Below are 16,197 nucleotides of genomic sequence, written 5' to 3'. Positions count from 1 at the left end.
AAAAAAAAATATATATATATATACACACACATATGTTTGTTTTTGGAGTGACGCTGATGACCCACAGATTTATCACATACATAACACACAGACCAAATATGGAAGACTGGATAAACAGAAGCTCCATACACTACTCTTACATTGTAGTAGACATCCAAATGTTGATACTGACTTGTGGTTTATATTTTCAGAAGAGTATTTGAGAAATCATTTTTAGTACACATGCATGGATATTTCACAAAGGAATCTTTGTTAATGTAAAGGTGACCAGCTTTGTCAAGAGCTAGTCTGAGAAAACAATTCTGTGGATTCTTGAGTCTTTTGGAAAGTAATGACAAATTACCTATTTGGTGGTTTAATTGGAGGAATTGTTGGTTCGTCTGAAGAGACTTAAACAAACTTTAAACAGTACATGTTAAACAAGTTTATTTGGTCTAATGAATGGTGGACAGTAGGTATTGAAGTACACGTTACTTACACAAGATGTATTACATTTTTGGGGTTTGATGAAAATGGTGGGCAGTGCCAGTGAAAACTAAAAAGGGTAACAGGGTAATTACTATTATTGTGAAAGGAGTACAATCATGCAAATACGGTATGGCAGTGTTTGTGTGTAAATGCTAATGATTGTAATGATTACAGTTATGGACAACAATAATTAGCACATGATCAAATATTATTATAGACACCCACATCAACATATAAGATAATTAGGCTAAGACAGAATGTGATGGATGGATGTTGACTCCAATTAGCAAAAGGTTCAGTTAAAGTTTTGAGGTTTAAAAAAAATTTAAAAAAATTCACCACTCGAAAAGTCACTTACATACAACATAAAAATATTCTAAAGTTATAGAACTGAGAAATGCGTGCTAGAGCTCAGTTATGTAGAAACTTAACTTTGTGTCTTTTTTAAGGTCACCAACTGCATCAACAGATATTAGAAAGGTTAAAAGCATGACTAGCCTCAAGGAAGTTCCGGCAAACCATTAGAAGACTCAGGTAGGGAAAGTGAGGCTTGGCTCAGGCTGTGTGCAACAGGGGAGGAGAACTGTGCACCTGAACTAGAAATATTGTTAAGCAACACGTCCTCTGTGGAGGAGGCAGAGGTTGTGGTCTCGGGGGAAGACTTGGCCAAAGCCCTGGCAGAGGTAGTCAAAACGCTGCTCAGCGGCAAGGCACCAGGCTTCGATGAGATTCACCCTGAAATGCTGGAGGCATCTAGAGGAGCATACAAATATAAGTATAATACATATACACATTTATACACACACTTGCATACATGCCTACATACAAACGCACATATAAATACACCTAGTTCTTATAAGCCATTTTTTTTCTGATATTGATATCTTTCAATTCTGAGCTTTTTTGCCCAGTGGCAAAACAGAGGAGAAGGAAAGGGTTAATTACTTTTATTTTATCTGCCTGACTACTTAACAATTACAAGCATTAAAATACTGTAATAAAAAACAAAACAAATTAAGTGTAGTCTGATCAAAAATAACTGACTATCAATTCAATTATTAAGTCTAAACTATAAATCTACCAGGATTGCAGTGGCTGTAATAAATGAGCCCATTAATTGCAACTATGATGAATGCTGCTTCTTGGATGGGTGACTTCTAGAAAAATTGCTCTCACCGACAGAACTACCTTATAACGCAAGAGTGTCTTAGACATTAAAAGAACAGATTCTAGTCTGTAACTGACTGAATCACCCCATTGCCTGTGGCATCCTGATAAAAATCACTTAAGTCATTGATTAAAACATAAGCAGGTTAATGCTAGAGGTGACTTCTCCCGCTTAGCATAATTTGCTTATTACACAGGCAAATAAACAAACCATTGATCACAGTGGTCCCTGACAGAAAGTAGATTAGACGGAAGGAACCATTATCAGGTATATGTGTATTACACCAAAATGCTCCAAATGGTCTGTCTACTGTGACCTCCTTGACACACTGTATGCCCACTAGCCTCAGTCATCTCCAGAAAACCTTATTGAACAGACATTAGCATTAAAATATATTGCAAATTACCTTGACAATGCTTTCCTCTATATGTAGCATGGCCTTAGGAGGGTGGGGGGGATTAAAGGGAATCAACAATGTTACCTGGGGACTTACACCCCGGGAAATATAAACGTAACGACCCTAATATATGGTTTAGACTTTATTAAGGGCACACAGATTTATTATCAATATTTGGACAGAGACGTGTTTCGTAAAATGAACATAATATTTATTAAAGGATTCAATGAAAATCATCAAAACTACCAAAACATGCAGAACAAAAGCAAAACAAGTAAAATGGAGGCAAAACAGGCAAAATGGAGGCAGCAAAACAGCAGCAGGTGAACCTACAAATGATGAACAGAGATTAAAAGGGTACACCATGCTGCCAAATAATACAAGTTAAGATTGTGACTACTTACCACCTCAACAAGGGGTAAGTAGTCAGACGTCAACAAGTGGCGGAATATGTCTGAAACTCACCACAGCACCAGGACAGGGGCCAAAAAGGAATGAGGACAGGACCACAGGTGCCTTATAAATGCTGGAACTAATTGGGGGGAGGAGCCTAGCCTGAGGGCTGCGTTCACAACCTTACACTTCCTTCTCTGAGGAGCGTTCCCCACTACATATATTAATGCTAAACTGTTGTTATTTTTGTCCCTGGATCCCCCCCGCCCCCCCAGACTGTGGCAGTAAGGCTGCCTCACAGACACCGCGAACACTTAATCCGGACAGGTGTCGAGGGGACTCACAGTAAGAGGACAGGCAGAGGCGTGGGTCAGAGCAAGTCTGCTGAACTGCAGATATCAGGCTCATCTTTCTTTGACGTGGAAGGCCTGGATGCCTCCTTTCAATTTTACAAGTGAGAGTGCAGCCATTGATGCAGCAGGACATGACTCCAGCTTGGCTTTTCATTGCCCTTAATTCTATTAGATGAAATGTGAATACTGCCACGGTTACCCTGACAATTATATTTGCACTGAACCACCTCTATTTGTAGTAGTATTGGAAAATAAAACCGTCAATTAGATTACAATAACAATAATGACTATTCACATGAATAAATAGGCTTTTTTAATGTGCAATTATGTGAAAAAGAGAAGAGAAAAAAAGGTCTGGTTTATAAACTCTTCAGAGGGATCGCAAATACGTTATAAATGAATGCAGAGAATGCTTTGATGTGCGCCGTCCAGTGCATTTTGGATAACACTGCGCTTAAACTAATCTGGTCCTTAACCATGAGCTATGCCAAATGTTTGGTAACACCTGGTGGCCAGAGGTGTCACATCCAGACATCTGTTCATACTTGATTAATCCTCCAGGTAATTCATCATATCGTTAACAGCCAACCACACATGTACTGTAGCTTAAAAACATGATACTTAAACACAGGCCGGCACCAATAAAAGCAGCAGAGACACTGTTTTCTGTTCACTTGTGGTTGAACAGCTATTCCTTGACATTATAAGAGAGATGGCAGAAAAGCTAAAGCTGACCGACATCATAAAAAGACAAAGCTTGGATAGTTTTGCTCGTTTGGACACAAACACACAGTTGTGTCACTTGTTATGAAGTGTTCGTTACACACATAAGTCTCGGTGTGTGATGAAGCGGGGTCCCACTGTTTGCCTGAGGCATCCTCACATCTAATAGTTTGAAGACAGAGCACTTTTCTTTCAGGCTCCGTATTGGGATGTGGAAGTGTCAAAACCTGAGACTTATCTTTCTTCGCTTTGAAGGTGTGTGCTGGGACACAACAATGTTTAGGCATTGCGCTGATCTTGTTAAGTGTAATAAAACTGGTGTGTTGAAATATGTCTCCTTACTGACATTGAGTTCCAATACAGAAAGGAGTGTGACATATAGATACTCTAGCAAAGGCAGTGATTGGAAGGGTGAATGCGTGTTTGAACTGTTTTTTTTTTCAACACAGCCGACTCATGAATATGATTTTTTTCTAGCCTTAACCAAGTCATTTTAGTTGCCCTGAACCACAACTTACTACAACTTGCATTCCGTTTTGGTGTTGATTGTTAAGAGAATATCATGAATCATTGCATGAACATTTTGGGTGTAAGAGTTGTGTATTGTTTTTCCACTTAATCTCCAATAATAAGTAAGAGCATTTCTTGTTGGAAATAGAGTATTACTAGTGCATTGTGAACTATTTTATTTTATTTTCCCAATTAATATTGAGATTCCTTTTCAGATTGTTGACAATCTCAATTTCAATAAAGGGCAAAGCCTATGCGATTCTCTTTCTGTATATGAAAAAGGTGCTGAAGATCGGAGCACATCTTAACATGGCGACAGCTGAGCCGGCGGCGGCTAGCAGCTAACGGTGCAAACAGCACGAACGAACAATGCAGACAGAGCTTACAGTGTTAGCACTAACATGCATGCGCAGCCGGACCAGCTACATCCACAATGCACATCGACGTTTGGATTACAACATATAGAGAGGGAGTGTTCATTGAAGGCAACATTACTTTACATAGATTGTAGTGGTTCCACAGTTGTTCCATAGTTATACACTTCATACTACATATTTTAGTCTTGCGACATTTAGCCTTTAGCAAAGCTTAGTCATCCACGTTTGTTTAGAGAGATTGGATTGAATGTGTCTTTCAGTTTTGAAATTGGATGCTTAGACCTTAGCCCTTATCCATGTCCTCTCCAAATTTTACTTAGGTGCACGTTGCTTTAATATAAACCTGAGAACACCTTCCAGAGCAGTAAACTGGACTAGGCTTTAAAAACAGTAACTGCCTTGTTGCACATGAAATTGCTGAAGCTTGCTTCTTTTAACAAACAAGCAGTATGTGTTATGGATGTTTCACACACTTCACTTATTTTAGATTGTGTGCACATTGACTTTGAATCTTTTCAGTATGTTGTTCTCTACTGTGATAATGCTGGAGCATATATTGAAATGTAAAAATAAATAATCATTGGGACAAAGACACACACTTACAAGATGTTTGTTTAAATATTTGTTCTCTTCTACCGTCATGAATGAATTATTTCGCACCATTAAATTCAGCCAAAGTATAATTTATGTATTAAATAGTTGCATGTCTTTGTTATGACATCCACTGACTTCCGGTCACCTAAACTTTGACCAGGCATCAACACAAGATGTCCCTGGAATTGCAAAGCAGTGTGTCAAATCACAGGATTATCTGTCAACTCCATATTGGTCTTATCTCTGCTGCAGTTGCTGCCTCATTTTAGAAGTCACTGTGCAATAGTGAAACAAATGAAGTACTGATGAATAAAAAAACCTTTGGAGTCCTCCAAAGTGGACTTTTATATGTTCCCCCTCTGTGCCATTGCAGAGAGCAATTCTAAATTAAGTGCGTGACTATACTGCTGGCTGTCTATCTGAAAACACCCACATGTGAAGTGAAATTGTTTTGTCTTCGCTAAACTGCAAACAGGCATCACGAATTATGCATAACCACTCTGTATGAAATGGAATGTGCTTCCATTTCATTTCATTTTAGTGTCCAAGAATATGTGACCGTGACCTGGATATTTGACCAAGTGGTTTAAGTTGTAAGCTCAACCTTATGTAATGTATTGTAACATTAGGAAAAATTGGTCATGTGAACATCTGATATATTTTGAAAAATACATATAAAATATAAAAGTTTTCCCCCAAAATGATTACGACGTTACTGGGATTAGAGATATAATCAAGTCCTGGTTGATATGACAACACCCGTGGTTACTGGTGGCGACAGCGAGAGCAGGTTATACGACGGGTCCCAGATTTCAGGCGGCAGCAAACACTCCTTGAGCGGCTACTGTTCATACAGCAGACAAACAAACTTACAGTATTCAACTTCAATTAAAAAAGTAATATTTCACACAACAACCTTGCTGAGGAGTTGGAGCTCACTTTGGCTGATCCCTCGTTTTTTACAATGTAGAACTAATTTGCAATATCTAGCATTGATCTGACATCTAAAATAAAAGCAACCTCGTGATTTGCCAGTTGAATGCTTACAAAGAAAAATCCTACTGTAATTACTGAATGTAAATACACTTAAAAGGCTATTCTGGAATAAAATGCCATTCATGAATAGCACTAAAATTTGAATTTGATTTAATACAGAAATTGAAAGCGTTATAACTTTAAGTTGTTTTTGTACAAAACTTACCACCATACCTGGCAGGTGTATTGAAGAAGTGCAGCCACATGAATAGGATGATACAAAAATGTCACAGGAATTGGACAGTCACCAAGCCACCGTCTTTGTGGGCCACACTCCAACATCTTAGATGAAGGACATGTGCCTGCAGATGTTGTTCTTCACCTATCTCTGCTCTGGGCAAGGGCAGAGCTAAGGCATTGGAGCGACATGGCCATTTGAGGCTCACCGCAGCACAGTGACTCGATAGCCAGCGGTCATATGTTTTATCCCCAGGCTAGACCCAAGTAGGATGTTGGGCCAGGGCTTGAAGTTCATTCTGGTCTGGTTCACTTCCAAGAGAAAAAAAACAACAATCTCAGCAACTAACGGCTAACTTTGTATGCATATCTTTGCAGCTGAAGGCAGGAGCCAAGCTTTGTGCTTACAGTTACCAAAAGGCAATATGTAAGCACACAAATTAAGAGTGCATATCAAGTAAAATATTCATGGTTTTAATATATTTCTCTAACATAAGGTATGCATTGTTTTGAGATTATGTCTATTTCAGCTACTGTACAATGATGGAGTTCAGTAGTTGTCCAGACACTTACTCATGTGTCACATCAAATATAGATATCTGTCAAAGAGTGCACCATATTCCAAATATTTCTAAAAAAGAAGCAGAAAACAGCTGTCTCTGGCTAGTTGAGGTTAGAGTTATGGTTGTATTATCAGACGCTTTTCTTGGCTTTGGACAGAACTCATTCCTTTTCATGTGGGTTCATGAGGCCAAACCAACCACTGGTTTATAATGTCACAGTAGTTTTGGAACTGTGTGCATTATTTTTTATGGAGACACATCTATTGTATATGGATGATTACTAATGAAGGCTTTTGATCACACTGGCCAGTCAAAGACAACTAATGCTACATGACTGTAAATGTTTTGGCCTTTTCAAAGGACCTCAGTATTTATTTCACAACTTTTACTTGACTAGATTGGTATATGGGCTACGGACTAATCCATTTATAGCAGAGGTCTTCAACAGGGGGTCCACGGAGGTACTGCAGGGGGTCCGCGACATTTTTGGTTGATTAGACAATTAAAAAAAAAAAAAAAGCATTGTATGCAAGATAACAGGTATCTTTATGCATGGCAGTGGCACTAAAAGGCCATCACTCATTTTTCGTTTCCACATTTATGTTTAAAATGAAAACATCAGTTTGAATTGCATGTGTGCATGATTATCATGCAATTGACAGACAATGTTGATATTGGCATTGGTATCAGCTGACAAGGTATGTTTCTAAATGGCAGTGGCACGGCCACCCTACTCACTGTACTTTACACATGTTTAAAATAATCAGAATCAGAATCAGAATCAGCTTTGTTGGCCATGTATGCTTATGCATACATGGAATTTGTCTCCGGTTTCCACTCCGCTCTCAATGTACAAACACAAATTTACAATAAACAGACAATATATATATAAAGAATAAAAAAAAAAAAAATTAAAAAAAAAAATAAAAAATAAAAATAAAAACATGAATATATGAACCTGTGTATTATTTGAATAGCTTAGTATTGAATGCACAATAAAGAGGTATGTTTATACATGGCACTAGGCCCATTTAATATAAAACACAATTTTATACAATATATATAGTCGGGGGTCCCTGCTCCATCTCTATATCAGTTTTGAGGTCCTTGGCCTGAAAAACGTTGAAGACCCCTGATTTATAGGCATAATGCTTAAGTAAAGTTGTTGCCCTTTTCTCAGCATCACTTCTTCCTTTACATGTATATTACTTGGCGCAATGACAAAGAGCATCACCCACAACAGCAAGCGGGGCGCTCGGAACTGGCAAAACAGAAGTAACCTTAATGACATTTTTGCGTAAGTAATAATATCTACCTCTCACACATACAAACATACACACACACAATCTCTCTCTTCCTTTCTCTACAAAGTAAAATGCAAGCACCTTGACATTTCTCAACAGCAAGTTAGCAATAACAGATGTTTCTCCGGTAGTTTGTCATTCTCAATGGCAACTGCTACAAACTGGGTTTTGATTTGAAAAATATTACTACAGAACTGAATATGACAACAATCTGTCCACCCTGCCAGCTGTCTGGTTGAAGCCTCACAAACAGACAGTCATGTCTATGACCGAGAACACAAGTGTCTCTGATCTAAAACTGTTCTCTGTGGCAGCCAGTCATGTATTGATATTCTTATGTATTTTTCCAGCTTACTCTATCACAACGTGAAGCCGATACTGCAATAAAGTGGCAGTACTGGTTTATGATAAGTCAAAAGAGAGTTCCTTATTCGTTTAATAACATAGTAGTGGTAGTATTCATAAAGTCCAGCACTCCTGAGAGGTATGCCCCAATATAACAGGTATTAGAGTTAAAAAAGAAGCTGTGCAGTATTTCTTCCTTAAACACATGTATTTTCTTATTCTATTGCCCTGACAACTGACTGGATTAGAGGTGGTCCACTTCACTGCTTTTACTTAATAGCAACACTCAACCTCAATTCTACCTCCTCAACTATTGAAAAGGCTGTATTGATCCTGGAAGAGAACTGCTGCCACAAAATGTCATTCTATCAGTGTAACTAATAGTGTGCAGGCATGTGAAGACATCATTGACTCTGAGCCCTCCAACAATGTTGCTCACATATAGTTGTCACGCTGGTGTGCAGCGCCACATTTTCTTGAAGCGGTTGAAGATATTCAAAACTCGTCCATCTGCAACAAGCCATCTGTGTTTCTTCAATACCACAGGTCTTCTTTTTTGGCATTGTTTTATGAAAACAATAGTTGGACTTTTCTACCAATGAGGTAGATCAAGAAAAGATACATTTTTTTGTAAAGAACTTCTTTACCCAAAAAACAATATTGACAGATCTACATGTTATCATTAAATAAAGTAACCGATTTTAATAACATAAGTACAGTATTAAAGTATGAATATGAAGGTGATAACAGATAGGGATACTACATTAAAATTAGTGTTTACATTACATTACAGTCATTTAGCAGATGCTTTTATCCAAAGCGAATAAGTGTATTCAACATAGGTATTCAAGAGAACTACTAGTCACCAGAAGTCATAAGTGCATCTCCTTTTTCAAACAAGCATCTAAGAGCATAAACCAGAGCAAAAGTACAGAAACTAACTAACTAATACGAATAAAATAAGTGCAACAAACTAATATGAATACAATAAGTGGTGAGTGGAAGGCTCAGGGTAGTATTTCTTGAAGAGGTGAGTTTTCAGCCTGCACCGAAAGATGGCCAGCGACTCTGCTGTCCTGACGTCAGTGGGGAGTTCATTCCACCACTGTGGGGCCGGGACAGAAAAAAGCCGTGACCGGGTCGATCGGCCACAGCGAAGTGGTCGGGCGGAGGTGTAGGGCTTGACCATGGTCTGGAGATAGGAAGGAGCTGTTCATTTTACTGCCCTGTAGGCTAGCACCAGAGTCTTAAACTGGATGCGAGCTCTTACAGGGAGCCAGTGTAGAGAGAAGGGAAGTTGTGTGGAGAACATGGGGTGATTTAACACCAGACGAGCTGCAGCTTTCCTGGACAAGCTCCAGAGGTCTGATGGCCGACGCCGGGGCTCCGGCAAGTAGTGAGTTGCAGTAGTCCAGGCGGGAGATGACAAGAGCCTGGATGAGCACCTGCGCCATCTCATCAGTGAGGAAGGAGCGAATCCTCCTGATGTTGTAGAGCAGGAGCCTGCAGGAGCGTGTAACCGATGCAATGTTTGCTGAGAACGACAGTTGGTCATCCAGGGTCACACCCCGATTCATCCGCAGTTTGAGCTGGCGTCACCACGGTATAATCAATGGTGATGGACAGGTCTCGGTGCGGGCAACCCTTCCCCGGGAGGAACAGTAGCTCGGTTTTGTCCAGGTTGAACTTCAGGTGGTGTGTCGCCATCCGCTTCGAGATGTCAGCCAAACACACAGTGATATATACCTCCACTTGAGTGTCACCGGGGGGAAATGACAAGACCAGCTGGGTATCATTGGCATAAGGGTGGTAAGAGAAGTCATGAGAGCGAATAACAGAACACAGAGATGTGATGTAGAGCGAGAAGAGAAGGGGGCCCAGAACTGAACCTTGTGGAACCTTGTAGTCAGCATGCGTGGTTCCGACATGGCCCCTCTCCATGTCACCTGGTAGGATCGACCTATCAGGTAAGATACAAACAGGGAGAATGCAAAGCCTGATACGCCCATCCCCTCGAGGTTGGATAGGAGGATCTAGTGGTTCACCGTGTCAAACGCCGCAGACAGGTCCAGGAGAATCAGGAGAGAGGAGAGAGAGTTCACTCTCGCGGCGTGAAGCGACTCTGTAACCGCAAGGAGGGCTGTCTCTGTCGAGTGACCCACCTTAAACCAGGACTGGTGGGGGTACAAGAGGCTGTTCTGGTGCAGATAGGAAGACAGTTGGTTAAAGACAGCACGTTCAAGTGTTTTGGATAGAAAGGATAGAAGAGAAACCGGTCTGAAGTTCTTGACATCAGAGGGGTCAAGTGATGGTTTCTTCAGAAGGGGGGGGGGGGACCCTGGCAGTCTTGAAAAGCGTGGGAAAGCATCCTGAAACAAGAGATGTGTTGATGAGGTGGGTGAGGAAAGGAAGGAGTTCAGTCGCAATAGACTGAAGAAGAGGGGAGGGGATCGGGTCAAGGGAGCACGTGGTGGGGCAGTTAGATGTAACAAGGTTGAGGACCTCGTTAGGGGAGAGGGGAGCAAGATAGGGTAAGATGGGGCATGGAGAGGGGAGGGAAAGCTGACGGGTAAGAGCTGGAGAGGGTAGAGAGGGAGAGGAGGGCTGAGAGAAGGAGGATCTGATATCGTTTACCTTCTTGTCAAAGAAGTTGGCGAAATCATCAGGGAGAAGGGAGGAAGTAGGAGGAGGGGGTGGGAGTTGGAGGAGTGAAGAGAAAGTTTCGAAGAGTTTTTCAGGATTGGAAGCAGAGGTTAGGATTTTAGTGCGGAAGAATGCAGCTTTAGCAGTAGATAGAGAGGAGGAAAAAGTGGAAAGCAGAGATTGGAAGATAAGAAGGTCCTCCGGGAGTTTGCTTTTTCTCCATTTACGCTCAGCCTCTCTAAGGCTCCATCTATCAGTATGCACTGAGTCCGACAGCCATGGGGCAGGTGGAGTTGGCCGTGCAGGCCTGGAGGTGAAGGGAGAGAGATTGTCCAAAGAAGAGGAAAGGTTGGAGAGGAGATCAGTAGCAGTATGAGGGGATAGGAGAGAGAATGATTCAGGGTCATGGAGGGCAGAGGTAACAGAAGAGGAAAGATCAGTGGGGTAGAGGGAGCAGAGATGACTACGGGTAGAAACCATGTAGGTAGATGGAGGAAGTAAGGGGGGAGAGGAGAGAGAGAGGGAGTAGGACATGAAATAGTGGTCAGAGAGCTGGAGGGGAGTGACAGAGAGGTTAGCAGCAGAACAGTGTCAAGTGAAGATAAGATCCAGCTGGTTGCCGGCCTTGTGGATAGGAGGAGAAGAGGAGGGGTAAAGGTCAAAGGAGGAGAGGAAGGAAAAAAGAGGTTCTAACTTATCAGTCTGGATGTTGAAGTCGCCGAGCAGGATGAGTGCAGAGCCATCATCGTGGAAGTGCGAGACTAACGTGTCAAGCTCCTCCAGGAACTGGTGGGCGATACACAACAGCAATGCTGAGCTTGACTGGATAAGTGACAGTAAAAGCATGAAATTCAAAAGAGGACGGGGAGAACTGTGGAACAGAGACAAGAGAGTATTTCCATTTTGGGGAAATTAGCAGGCCAGTACCACCACCTTGCCTCGCAGCTCTGGGAGTGTGAGAGAAAGAGTACACATCTGACAGAGCTGCGGGTGTGGTAGTGTTTTCTGGTGTGATCCAGGTCTCAGTTAGAGCAAGAAAGTTGAGGGAGAGCAAGGATGCGTAGCCTCAGATGAAGTCAGCTTTCGGCACTGCCGACTGGCAATTCCAAAGCCCCCCTGCCACCTCTTGCTCGCCATGAGCTGAGAGAGTAGGATGGATGAGATTAGTGGGGTCACGGTACCCCGCGAGTACTGACCCGCGAGTACATACTCGAGAAGTCTTTGCTTGACAAAGTCTGGCTTGAAAAAGTTGCCCTGTTGCCTTCGTTTGGCCGACGCTTCTAACCACCAGCAGTTGGTAAGGACAGCTTTTGATTGCTCATTGTCTGCCAGGAGTGCAAGCCACTCCCCTGGCACTTAACACGGCATTTAGTCTAAATGTGGCTATTTCTACTTTTTTTTTTTGTTGATCAATGAGATTTTCCCCAGACAAATACTATAATGATATAAATTAATTATAAATGCTGTCACATATACATCTTTTATACAAAATGATCACCCAAATCAATCAATGAACTATTTGTATCTTCTACTAAAGAAGTTTTATCCAAACACAAAGAGAGAGAGGGGGCACTTTCACCAATCATAAATGTGCAAGTACATACGTTAATGCTTTTTACTAAAATAACTATTGTGGTAGTGTAGGAATACGGTCTCAATGTGCAGCAAACTGAGTTGGCCTTTATTATTAAATTAATACCCAATCGAGAAAATTAAGTAACAACACACAATGCTAATACCAAAACTGGAAGTCATGCAAAACCCTGTAATGCTCTTAAATGACTATGCATGCTGGCATTAATGGAAGTCATATATTAGGATTTTTGTTGTCATGGGGGATTTCATTCTTATGTCAGTGTTAAGGAAAGCACTGACAAGAAATATTTTTGAATTAGTCTGGTAATGGCATTTTCTACTTAAATTATTTGACATGTTTTCCCCCTCTCCTTTAAACCAGAAATAAGACAGCATATATATTAAATTAAGATTCGAGCATTCTGTGAGAGAAACCTCTTGAGGCATTAATAATGAATGAAAGGAGGAATAAAATATGCAACAGGAAGAGTGACAGAATTCTGCACAAAGTTGCAGACATGTTTGATATCAGTGAATTAAGAATAGAAGAAAATGGATTAATGACATAGGGAGATTCCTCTTGGGTCCCAGAACATTGTTTTGGTTTGATTCGAGCTAAGAGAACACAATCTTTACACAATGAAATCATTAACAAGTAAAGCCATTCATATAAAAGAGTAAAATTGAATTGAGTATCCTACACTATGTGCTGAGCAGTTGTAGTATGCAGCAAATGTTAATGTACAAAATGGGGAAAGAAAACTACAAAAGCAAGCCGATTAATCAGTGTTGTCATTTCTCAGCATCCCATGACATACATACAGTGCATGGGTGAAAAATAATCAACTGTGAAACATAAGGCCTCAAAAACGCCAACTGTGAGATTCTTAGGAGAAAGTTTTAGTATATTGAGTTATATTTCACTGCTAAATGCTTATTTGCAATGCTGAATGTTAAAATAAAACCATTTTCAATGATGATAAGCTTTGCATTAACCAATCGTTTTTTTCTGTCTAGTTTAACTAATACTATACTGAGACAATATCTACTGATTTGTTGGTGTTTTATTTCCCAACTGAACATATCAGTCTCATACATTCTCATTAAGGATCCCTTACAGCAAGTTATGATATACCATTGCATTTGCAGTGCCTCCCTGCTTGCCAGGACAGACAGGTATAGCACAGTGGCACTTAGGGGACTGATGATAGGAGTGATGGCATTGCCACTAAGAAAAGGATCCCCAAAGGTATTTTCATGGGAATGTGCTGTGGACAGCAGAATGGCCTCCACTGCCCCAGGGATATAAAAAAAAGAAGAGAAAAAGGAGATGCATTTCAGAAGTAGCCAATGCTGGTGTTTGCAGTCAAGGAGCTCTCAGAGAAAAATAACTGAAAATCAACAGTTAGTCAACAGTATGGGGTACATGCAGCAATGTTTAGACACAAAAGCTGTCTTGAGTGCACAATTTAGCCTTTTCAGTCAGGATTCAATTAGAATTTGTAGTCAAGGATCTGATCAGCTTTTAGAGCTTGTTTCCCGTTTTGTTCTTTTTCCAAAAGACAAAATATTGAATGCGAAACGGCATCGCTTTGACTTCTCAAGCGGAAGATCTTTATCAAAATCTAAACAATTTTTCAAAGTTGGCAGACTGCTAACAAGACCTCTTTGTGCGACTGCAAACTGAGATAGTTGTGCGATGCAGCAAGTAACAGTAACACATTGCAGCTGTGTATAATAAGCTACCAAAGGTTCTCAGAGCTCTTGTTTGTTTCCATCATAGGAAATTCAGTTGAATATCCAAAAAGCGGAGAGGAACAACTATCCTTTAAATTACAGGTCGCAAAAAGATATTTAACGTTACACATGCCGCTCCACCAAAAGTCATCTCTAAATGCACATAGGGCACAGATTCTAGAGATTATTTTGATAACATTTTAGTTCCTATACTTACTTAAAATCACCTTAGTATTGTTATGACTTTGAGCGTCATAATATAGGATCATATATGCCGTGTGCCTCCCTGCCTGAGGGTGGTGCTGTATATTGCGACCGTTTTCTTTGTATCCTGTAAGTGGCAGTTGATTGGACTGGGGACTCATGAGGCGGGACATAAGAAGGCACCTGTGGAGGCCGGCCGGCTCTCTCTCTTCTCCCCGGCTCCCAACCGGACCGTGCTGCACAGCAACAGGGATCGTTGTAATACAGATCGGAGCGATCGTCCTATCACATCCTATAACTAACAGTCCATGTAGTGGTAGGGGTGAGCCGCTCTTTTGTTTACTTTAGTTTTCTCCTGTTTTGGGTAGGGAGTTAGGTAAGCTGCCTGTCTTTTGTTTTTGTTCAGTTTGGGAGTAGGTCAGGTAGTTGATTAATAAAGATTGTTTTGGGCCAGGCTCACCCTGACGTATATAACTACAAATGGGGTAAAATAATAAATATGATGGACTGTATTACAGCATAAATGGTCGTTCTTGGGAGTGGGAGAGACCTTACATTATGCTGCGTCCAGGTTCCCCTAGACCTGGCGTAACAGTATCGCCGTAAGAAAAAACAATAGTCGCTCATCCCTTCAAACACGGATATACGTTCCGATCATCAATAGGCACAAGCCTAATAAGGGGCCGTTTTCTTCTCTAATTGGCAAAATCAGTGTCTTTTAAATACAGAGGGACATGTGTTTAAAGCCATTCAAATAACAATTATCACAACAAACTGGAATAAAAACCAAACTGTAAAAAGGCAAAAGTAAAAGGGATCTTTATTTAAATTTAAAATTGCTGATTTCGGCAATCCACTGCGGCAGATAGCGACTCCTGAAGCTTTAAAGACATTCTTAAACTGTAAGAGGTTTGTAATCTAAGAGAAAACAAAAACTTTGGTTATCAAGGGAATTGTTCCACAAATCCTGCTGTGTAATTTTTAACAAAAATAAAGATATTGTTAACTACAAACACACACGGAACTTCCACCACAACCACACTGAACCTCAACTCTGCCTGGCCTTGGCACATACTGAAAGCTGAAATGATGTGCTCAAGCCTACAGTGGTGTAGTCTGGCGGATCAGGTTCCAACTGCATACTGTATTCATATCGTATCGTAGTGAGCGGAAACCTTTTCACCCACACAACATAACAGTAGGTCACACTTGTGAAATCTATGCAAATCCACTGCTCACTCAGAATATGTAATTAATGGAGAGCAATTAAAATGTGACTACGAAATGATGTGTGAGGCACCGCATGTTAATTCAGCGCTCTAGGAAAATACAAGCCCTCAGATCAACATTTTATAAATATCTTGTTTGAACTACTGCAACTTTTTTAGAGGAATTAGCAGACATTTAAACTCATTGTTACCCAGTCCACATTAAGAATGCATTTGTGAATGCACAAAAGGACATTAAAATGCAGAGTGGTAGCAATGAAGTCAAACACGATAAGCAAAAACATTTCTAAAACATGTAATACAGTGTGTATGTGAATACAAATCCAATGCTTTGGTGGAGGTGGGACATTAACATCCCTAGTGTGGAATAGTAGAAGGGAAGAGTTAATGTCCTCCACCTTT

The sequence above is a fragment of the Anarrhichthys ocellatus genome, unplaced genomic scaffold (genome assembly GCF_004355925.1).
Source record: "Anarrhichthys ocellatus isolate YVR2014 unplaced genomic scaffold, GSC_Weel_1.0 scaffold6, whole genome shotgun sequence".
Classification (NCBI taxonomy): Eukaryota; Metazoa; Chordata; class Actinopteri; order Perciformes; family Anarhichadidae; genus Anarrhichthys; species Anarrhichthys ocellatus.
Note: the sequence above shows the minus strand (reverse complement) of the source record.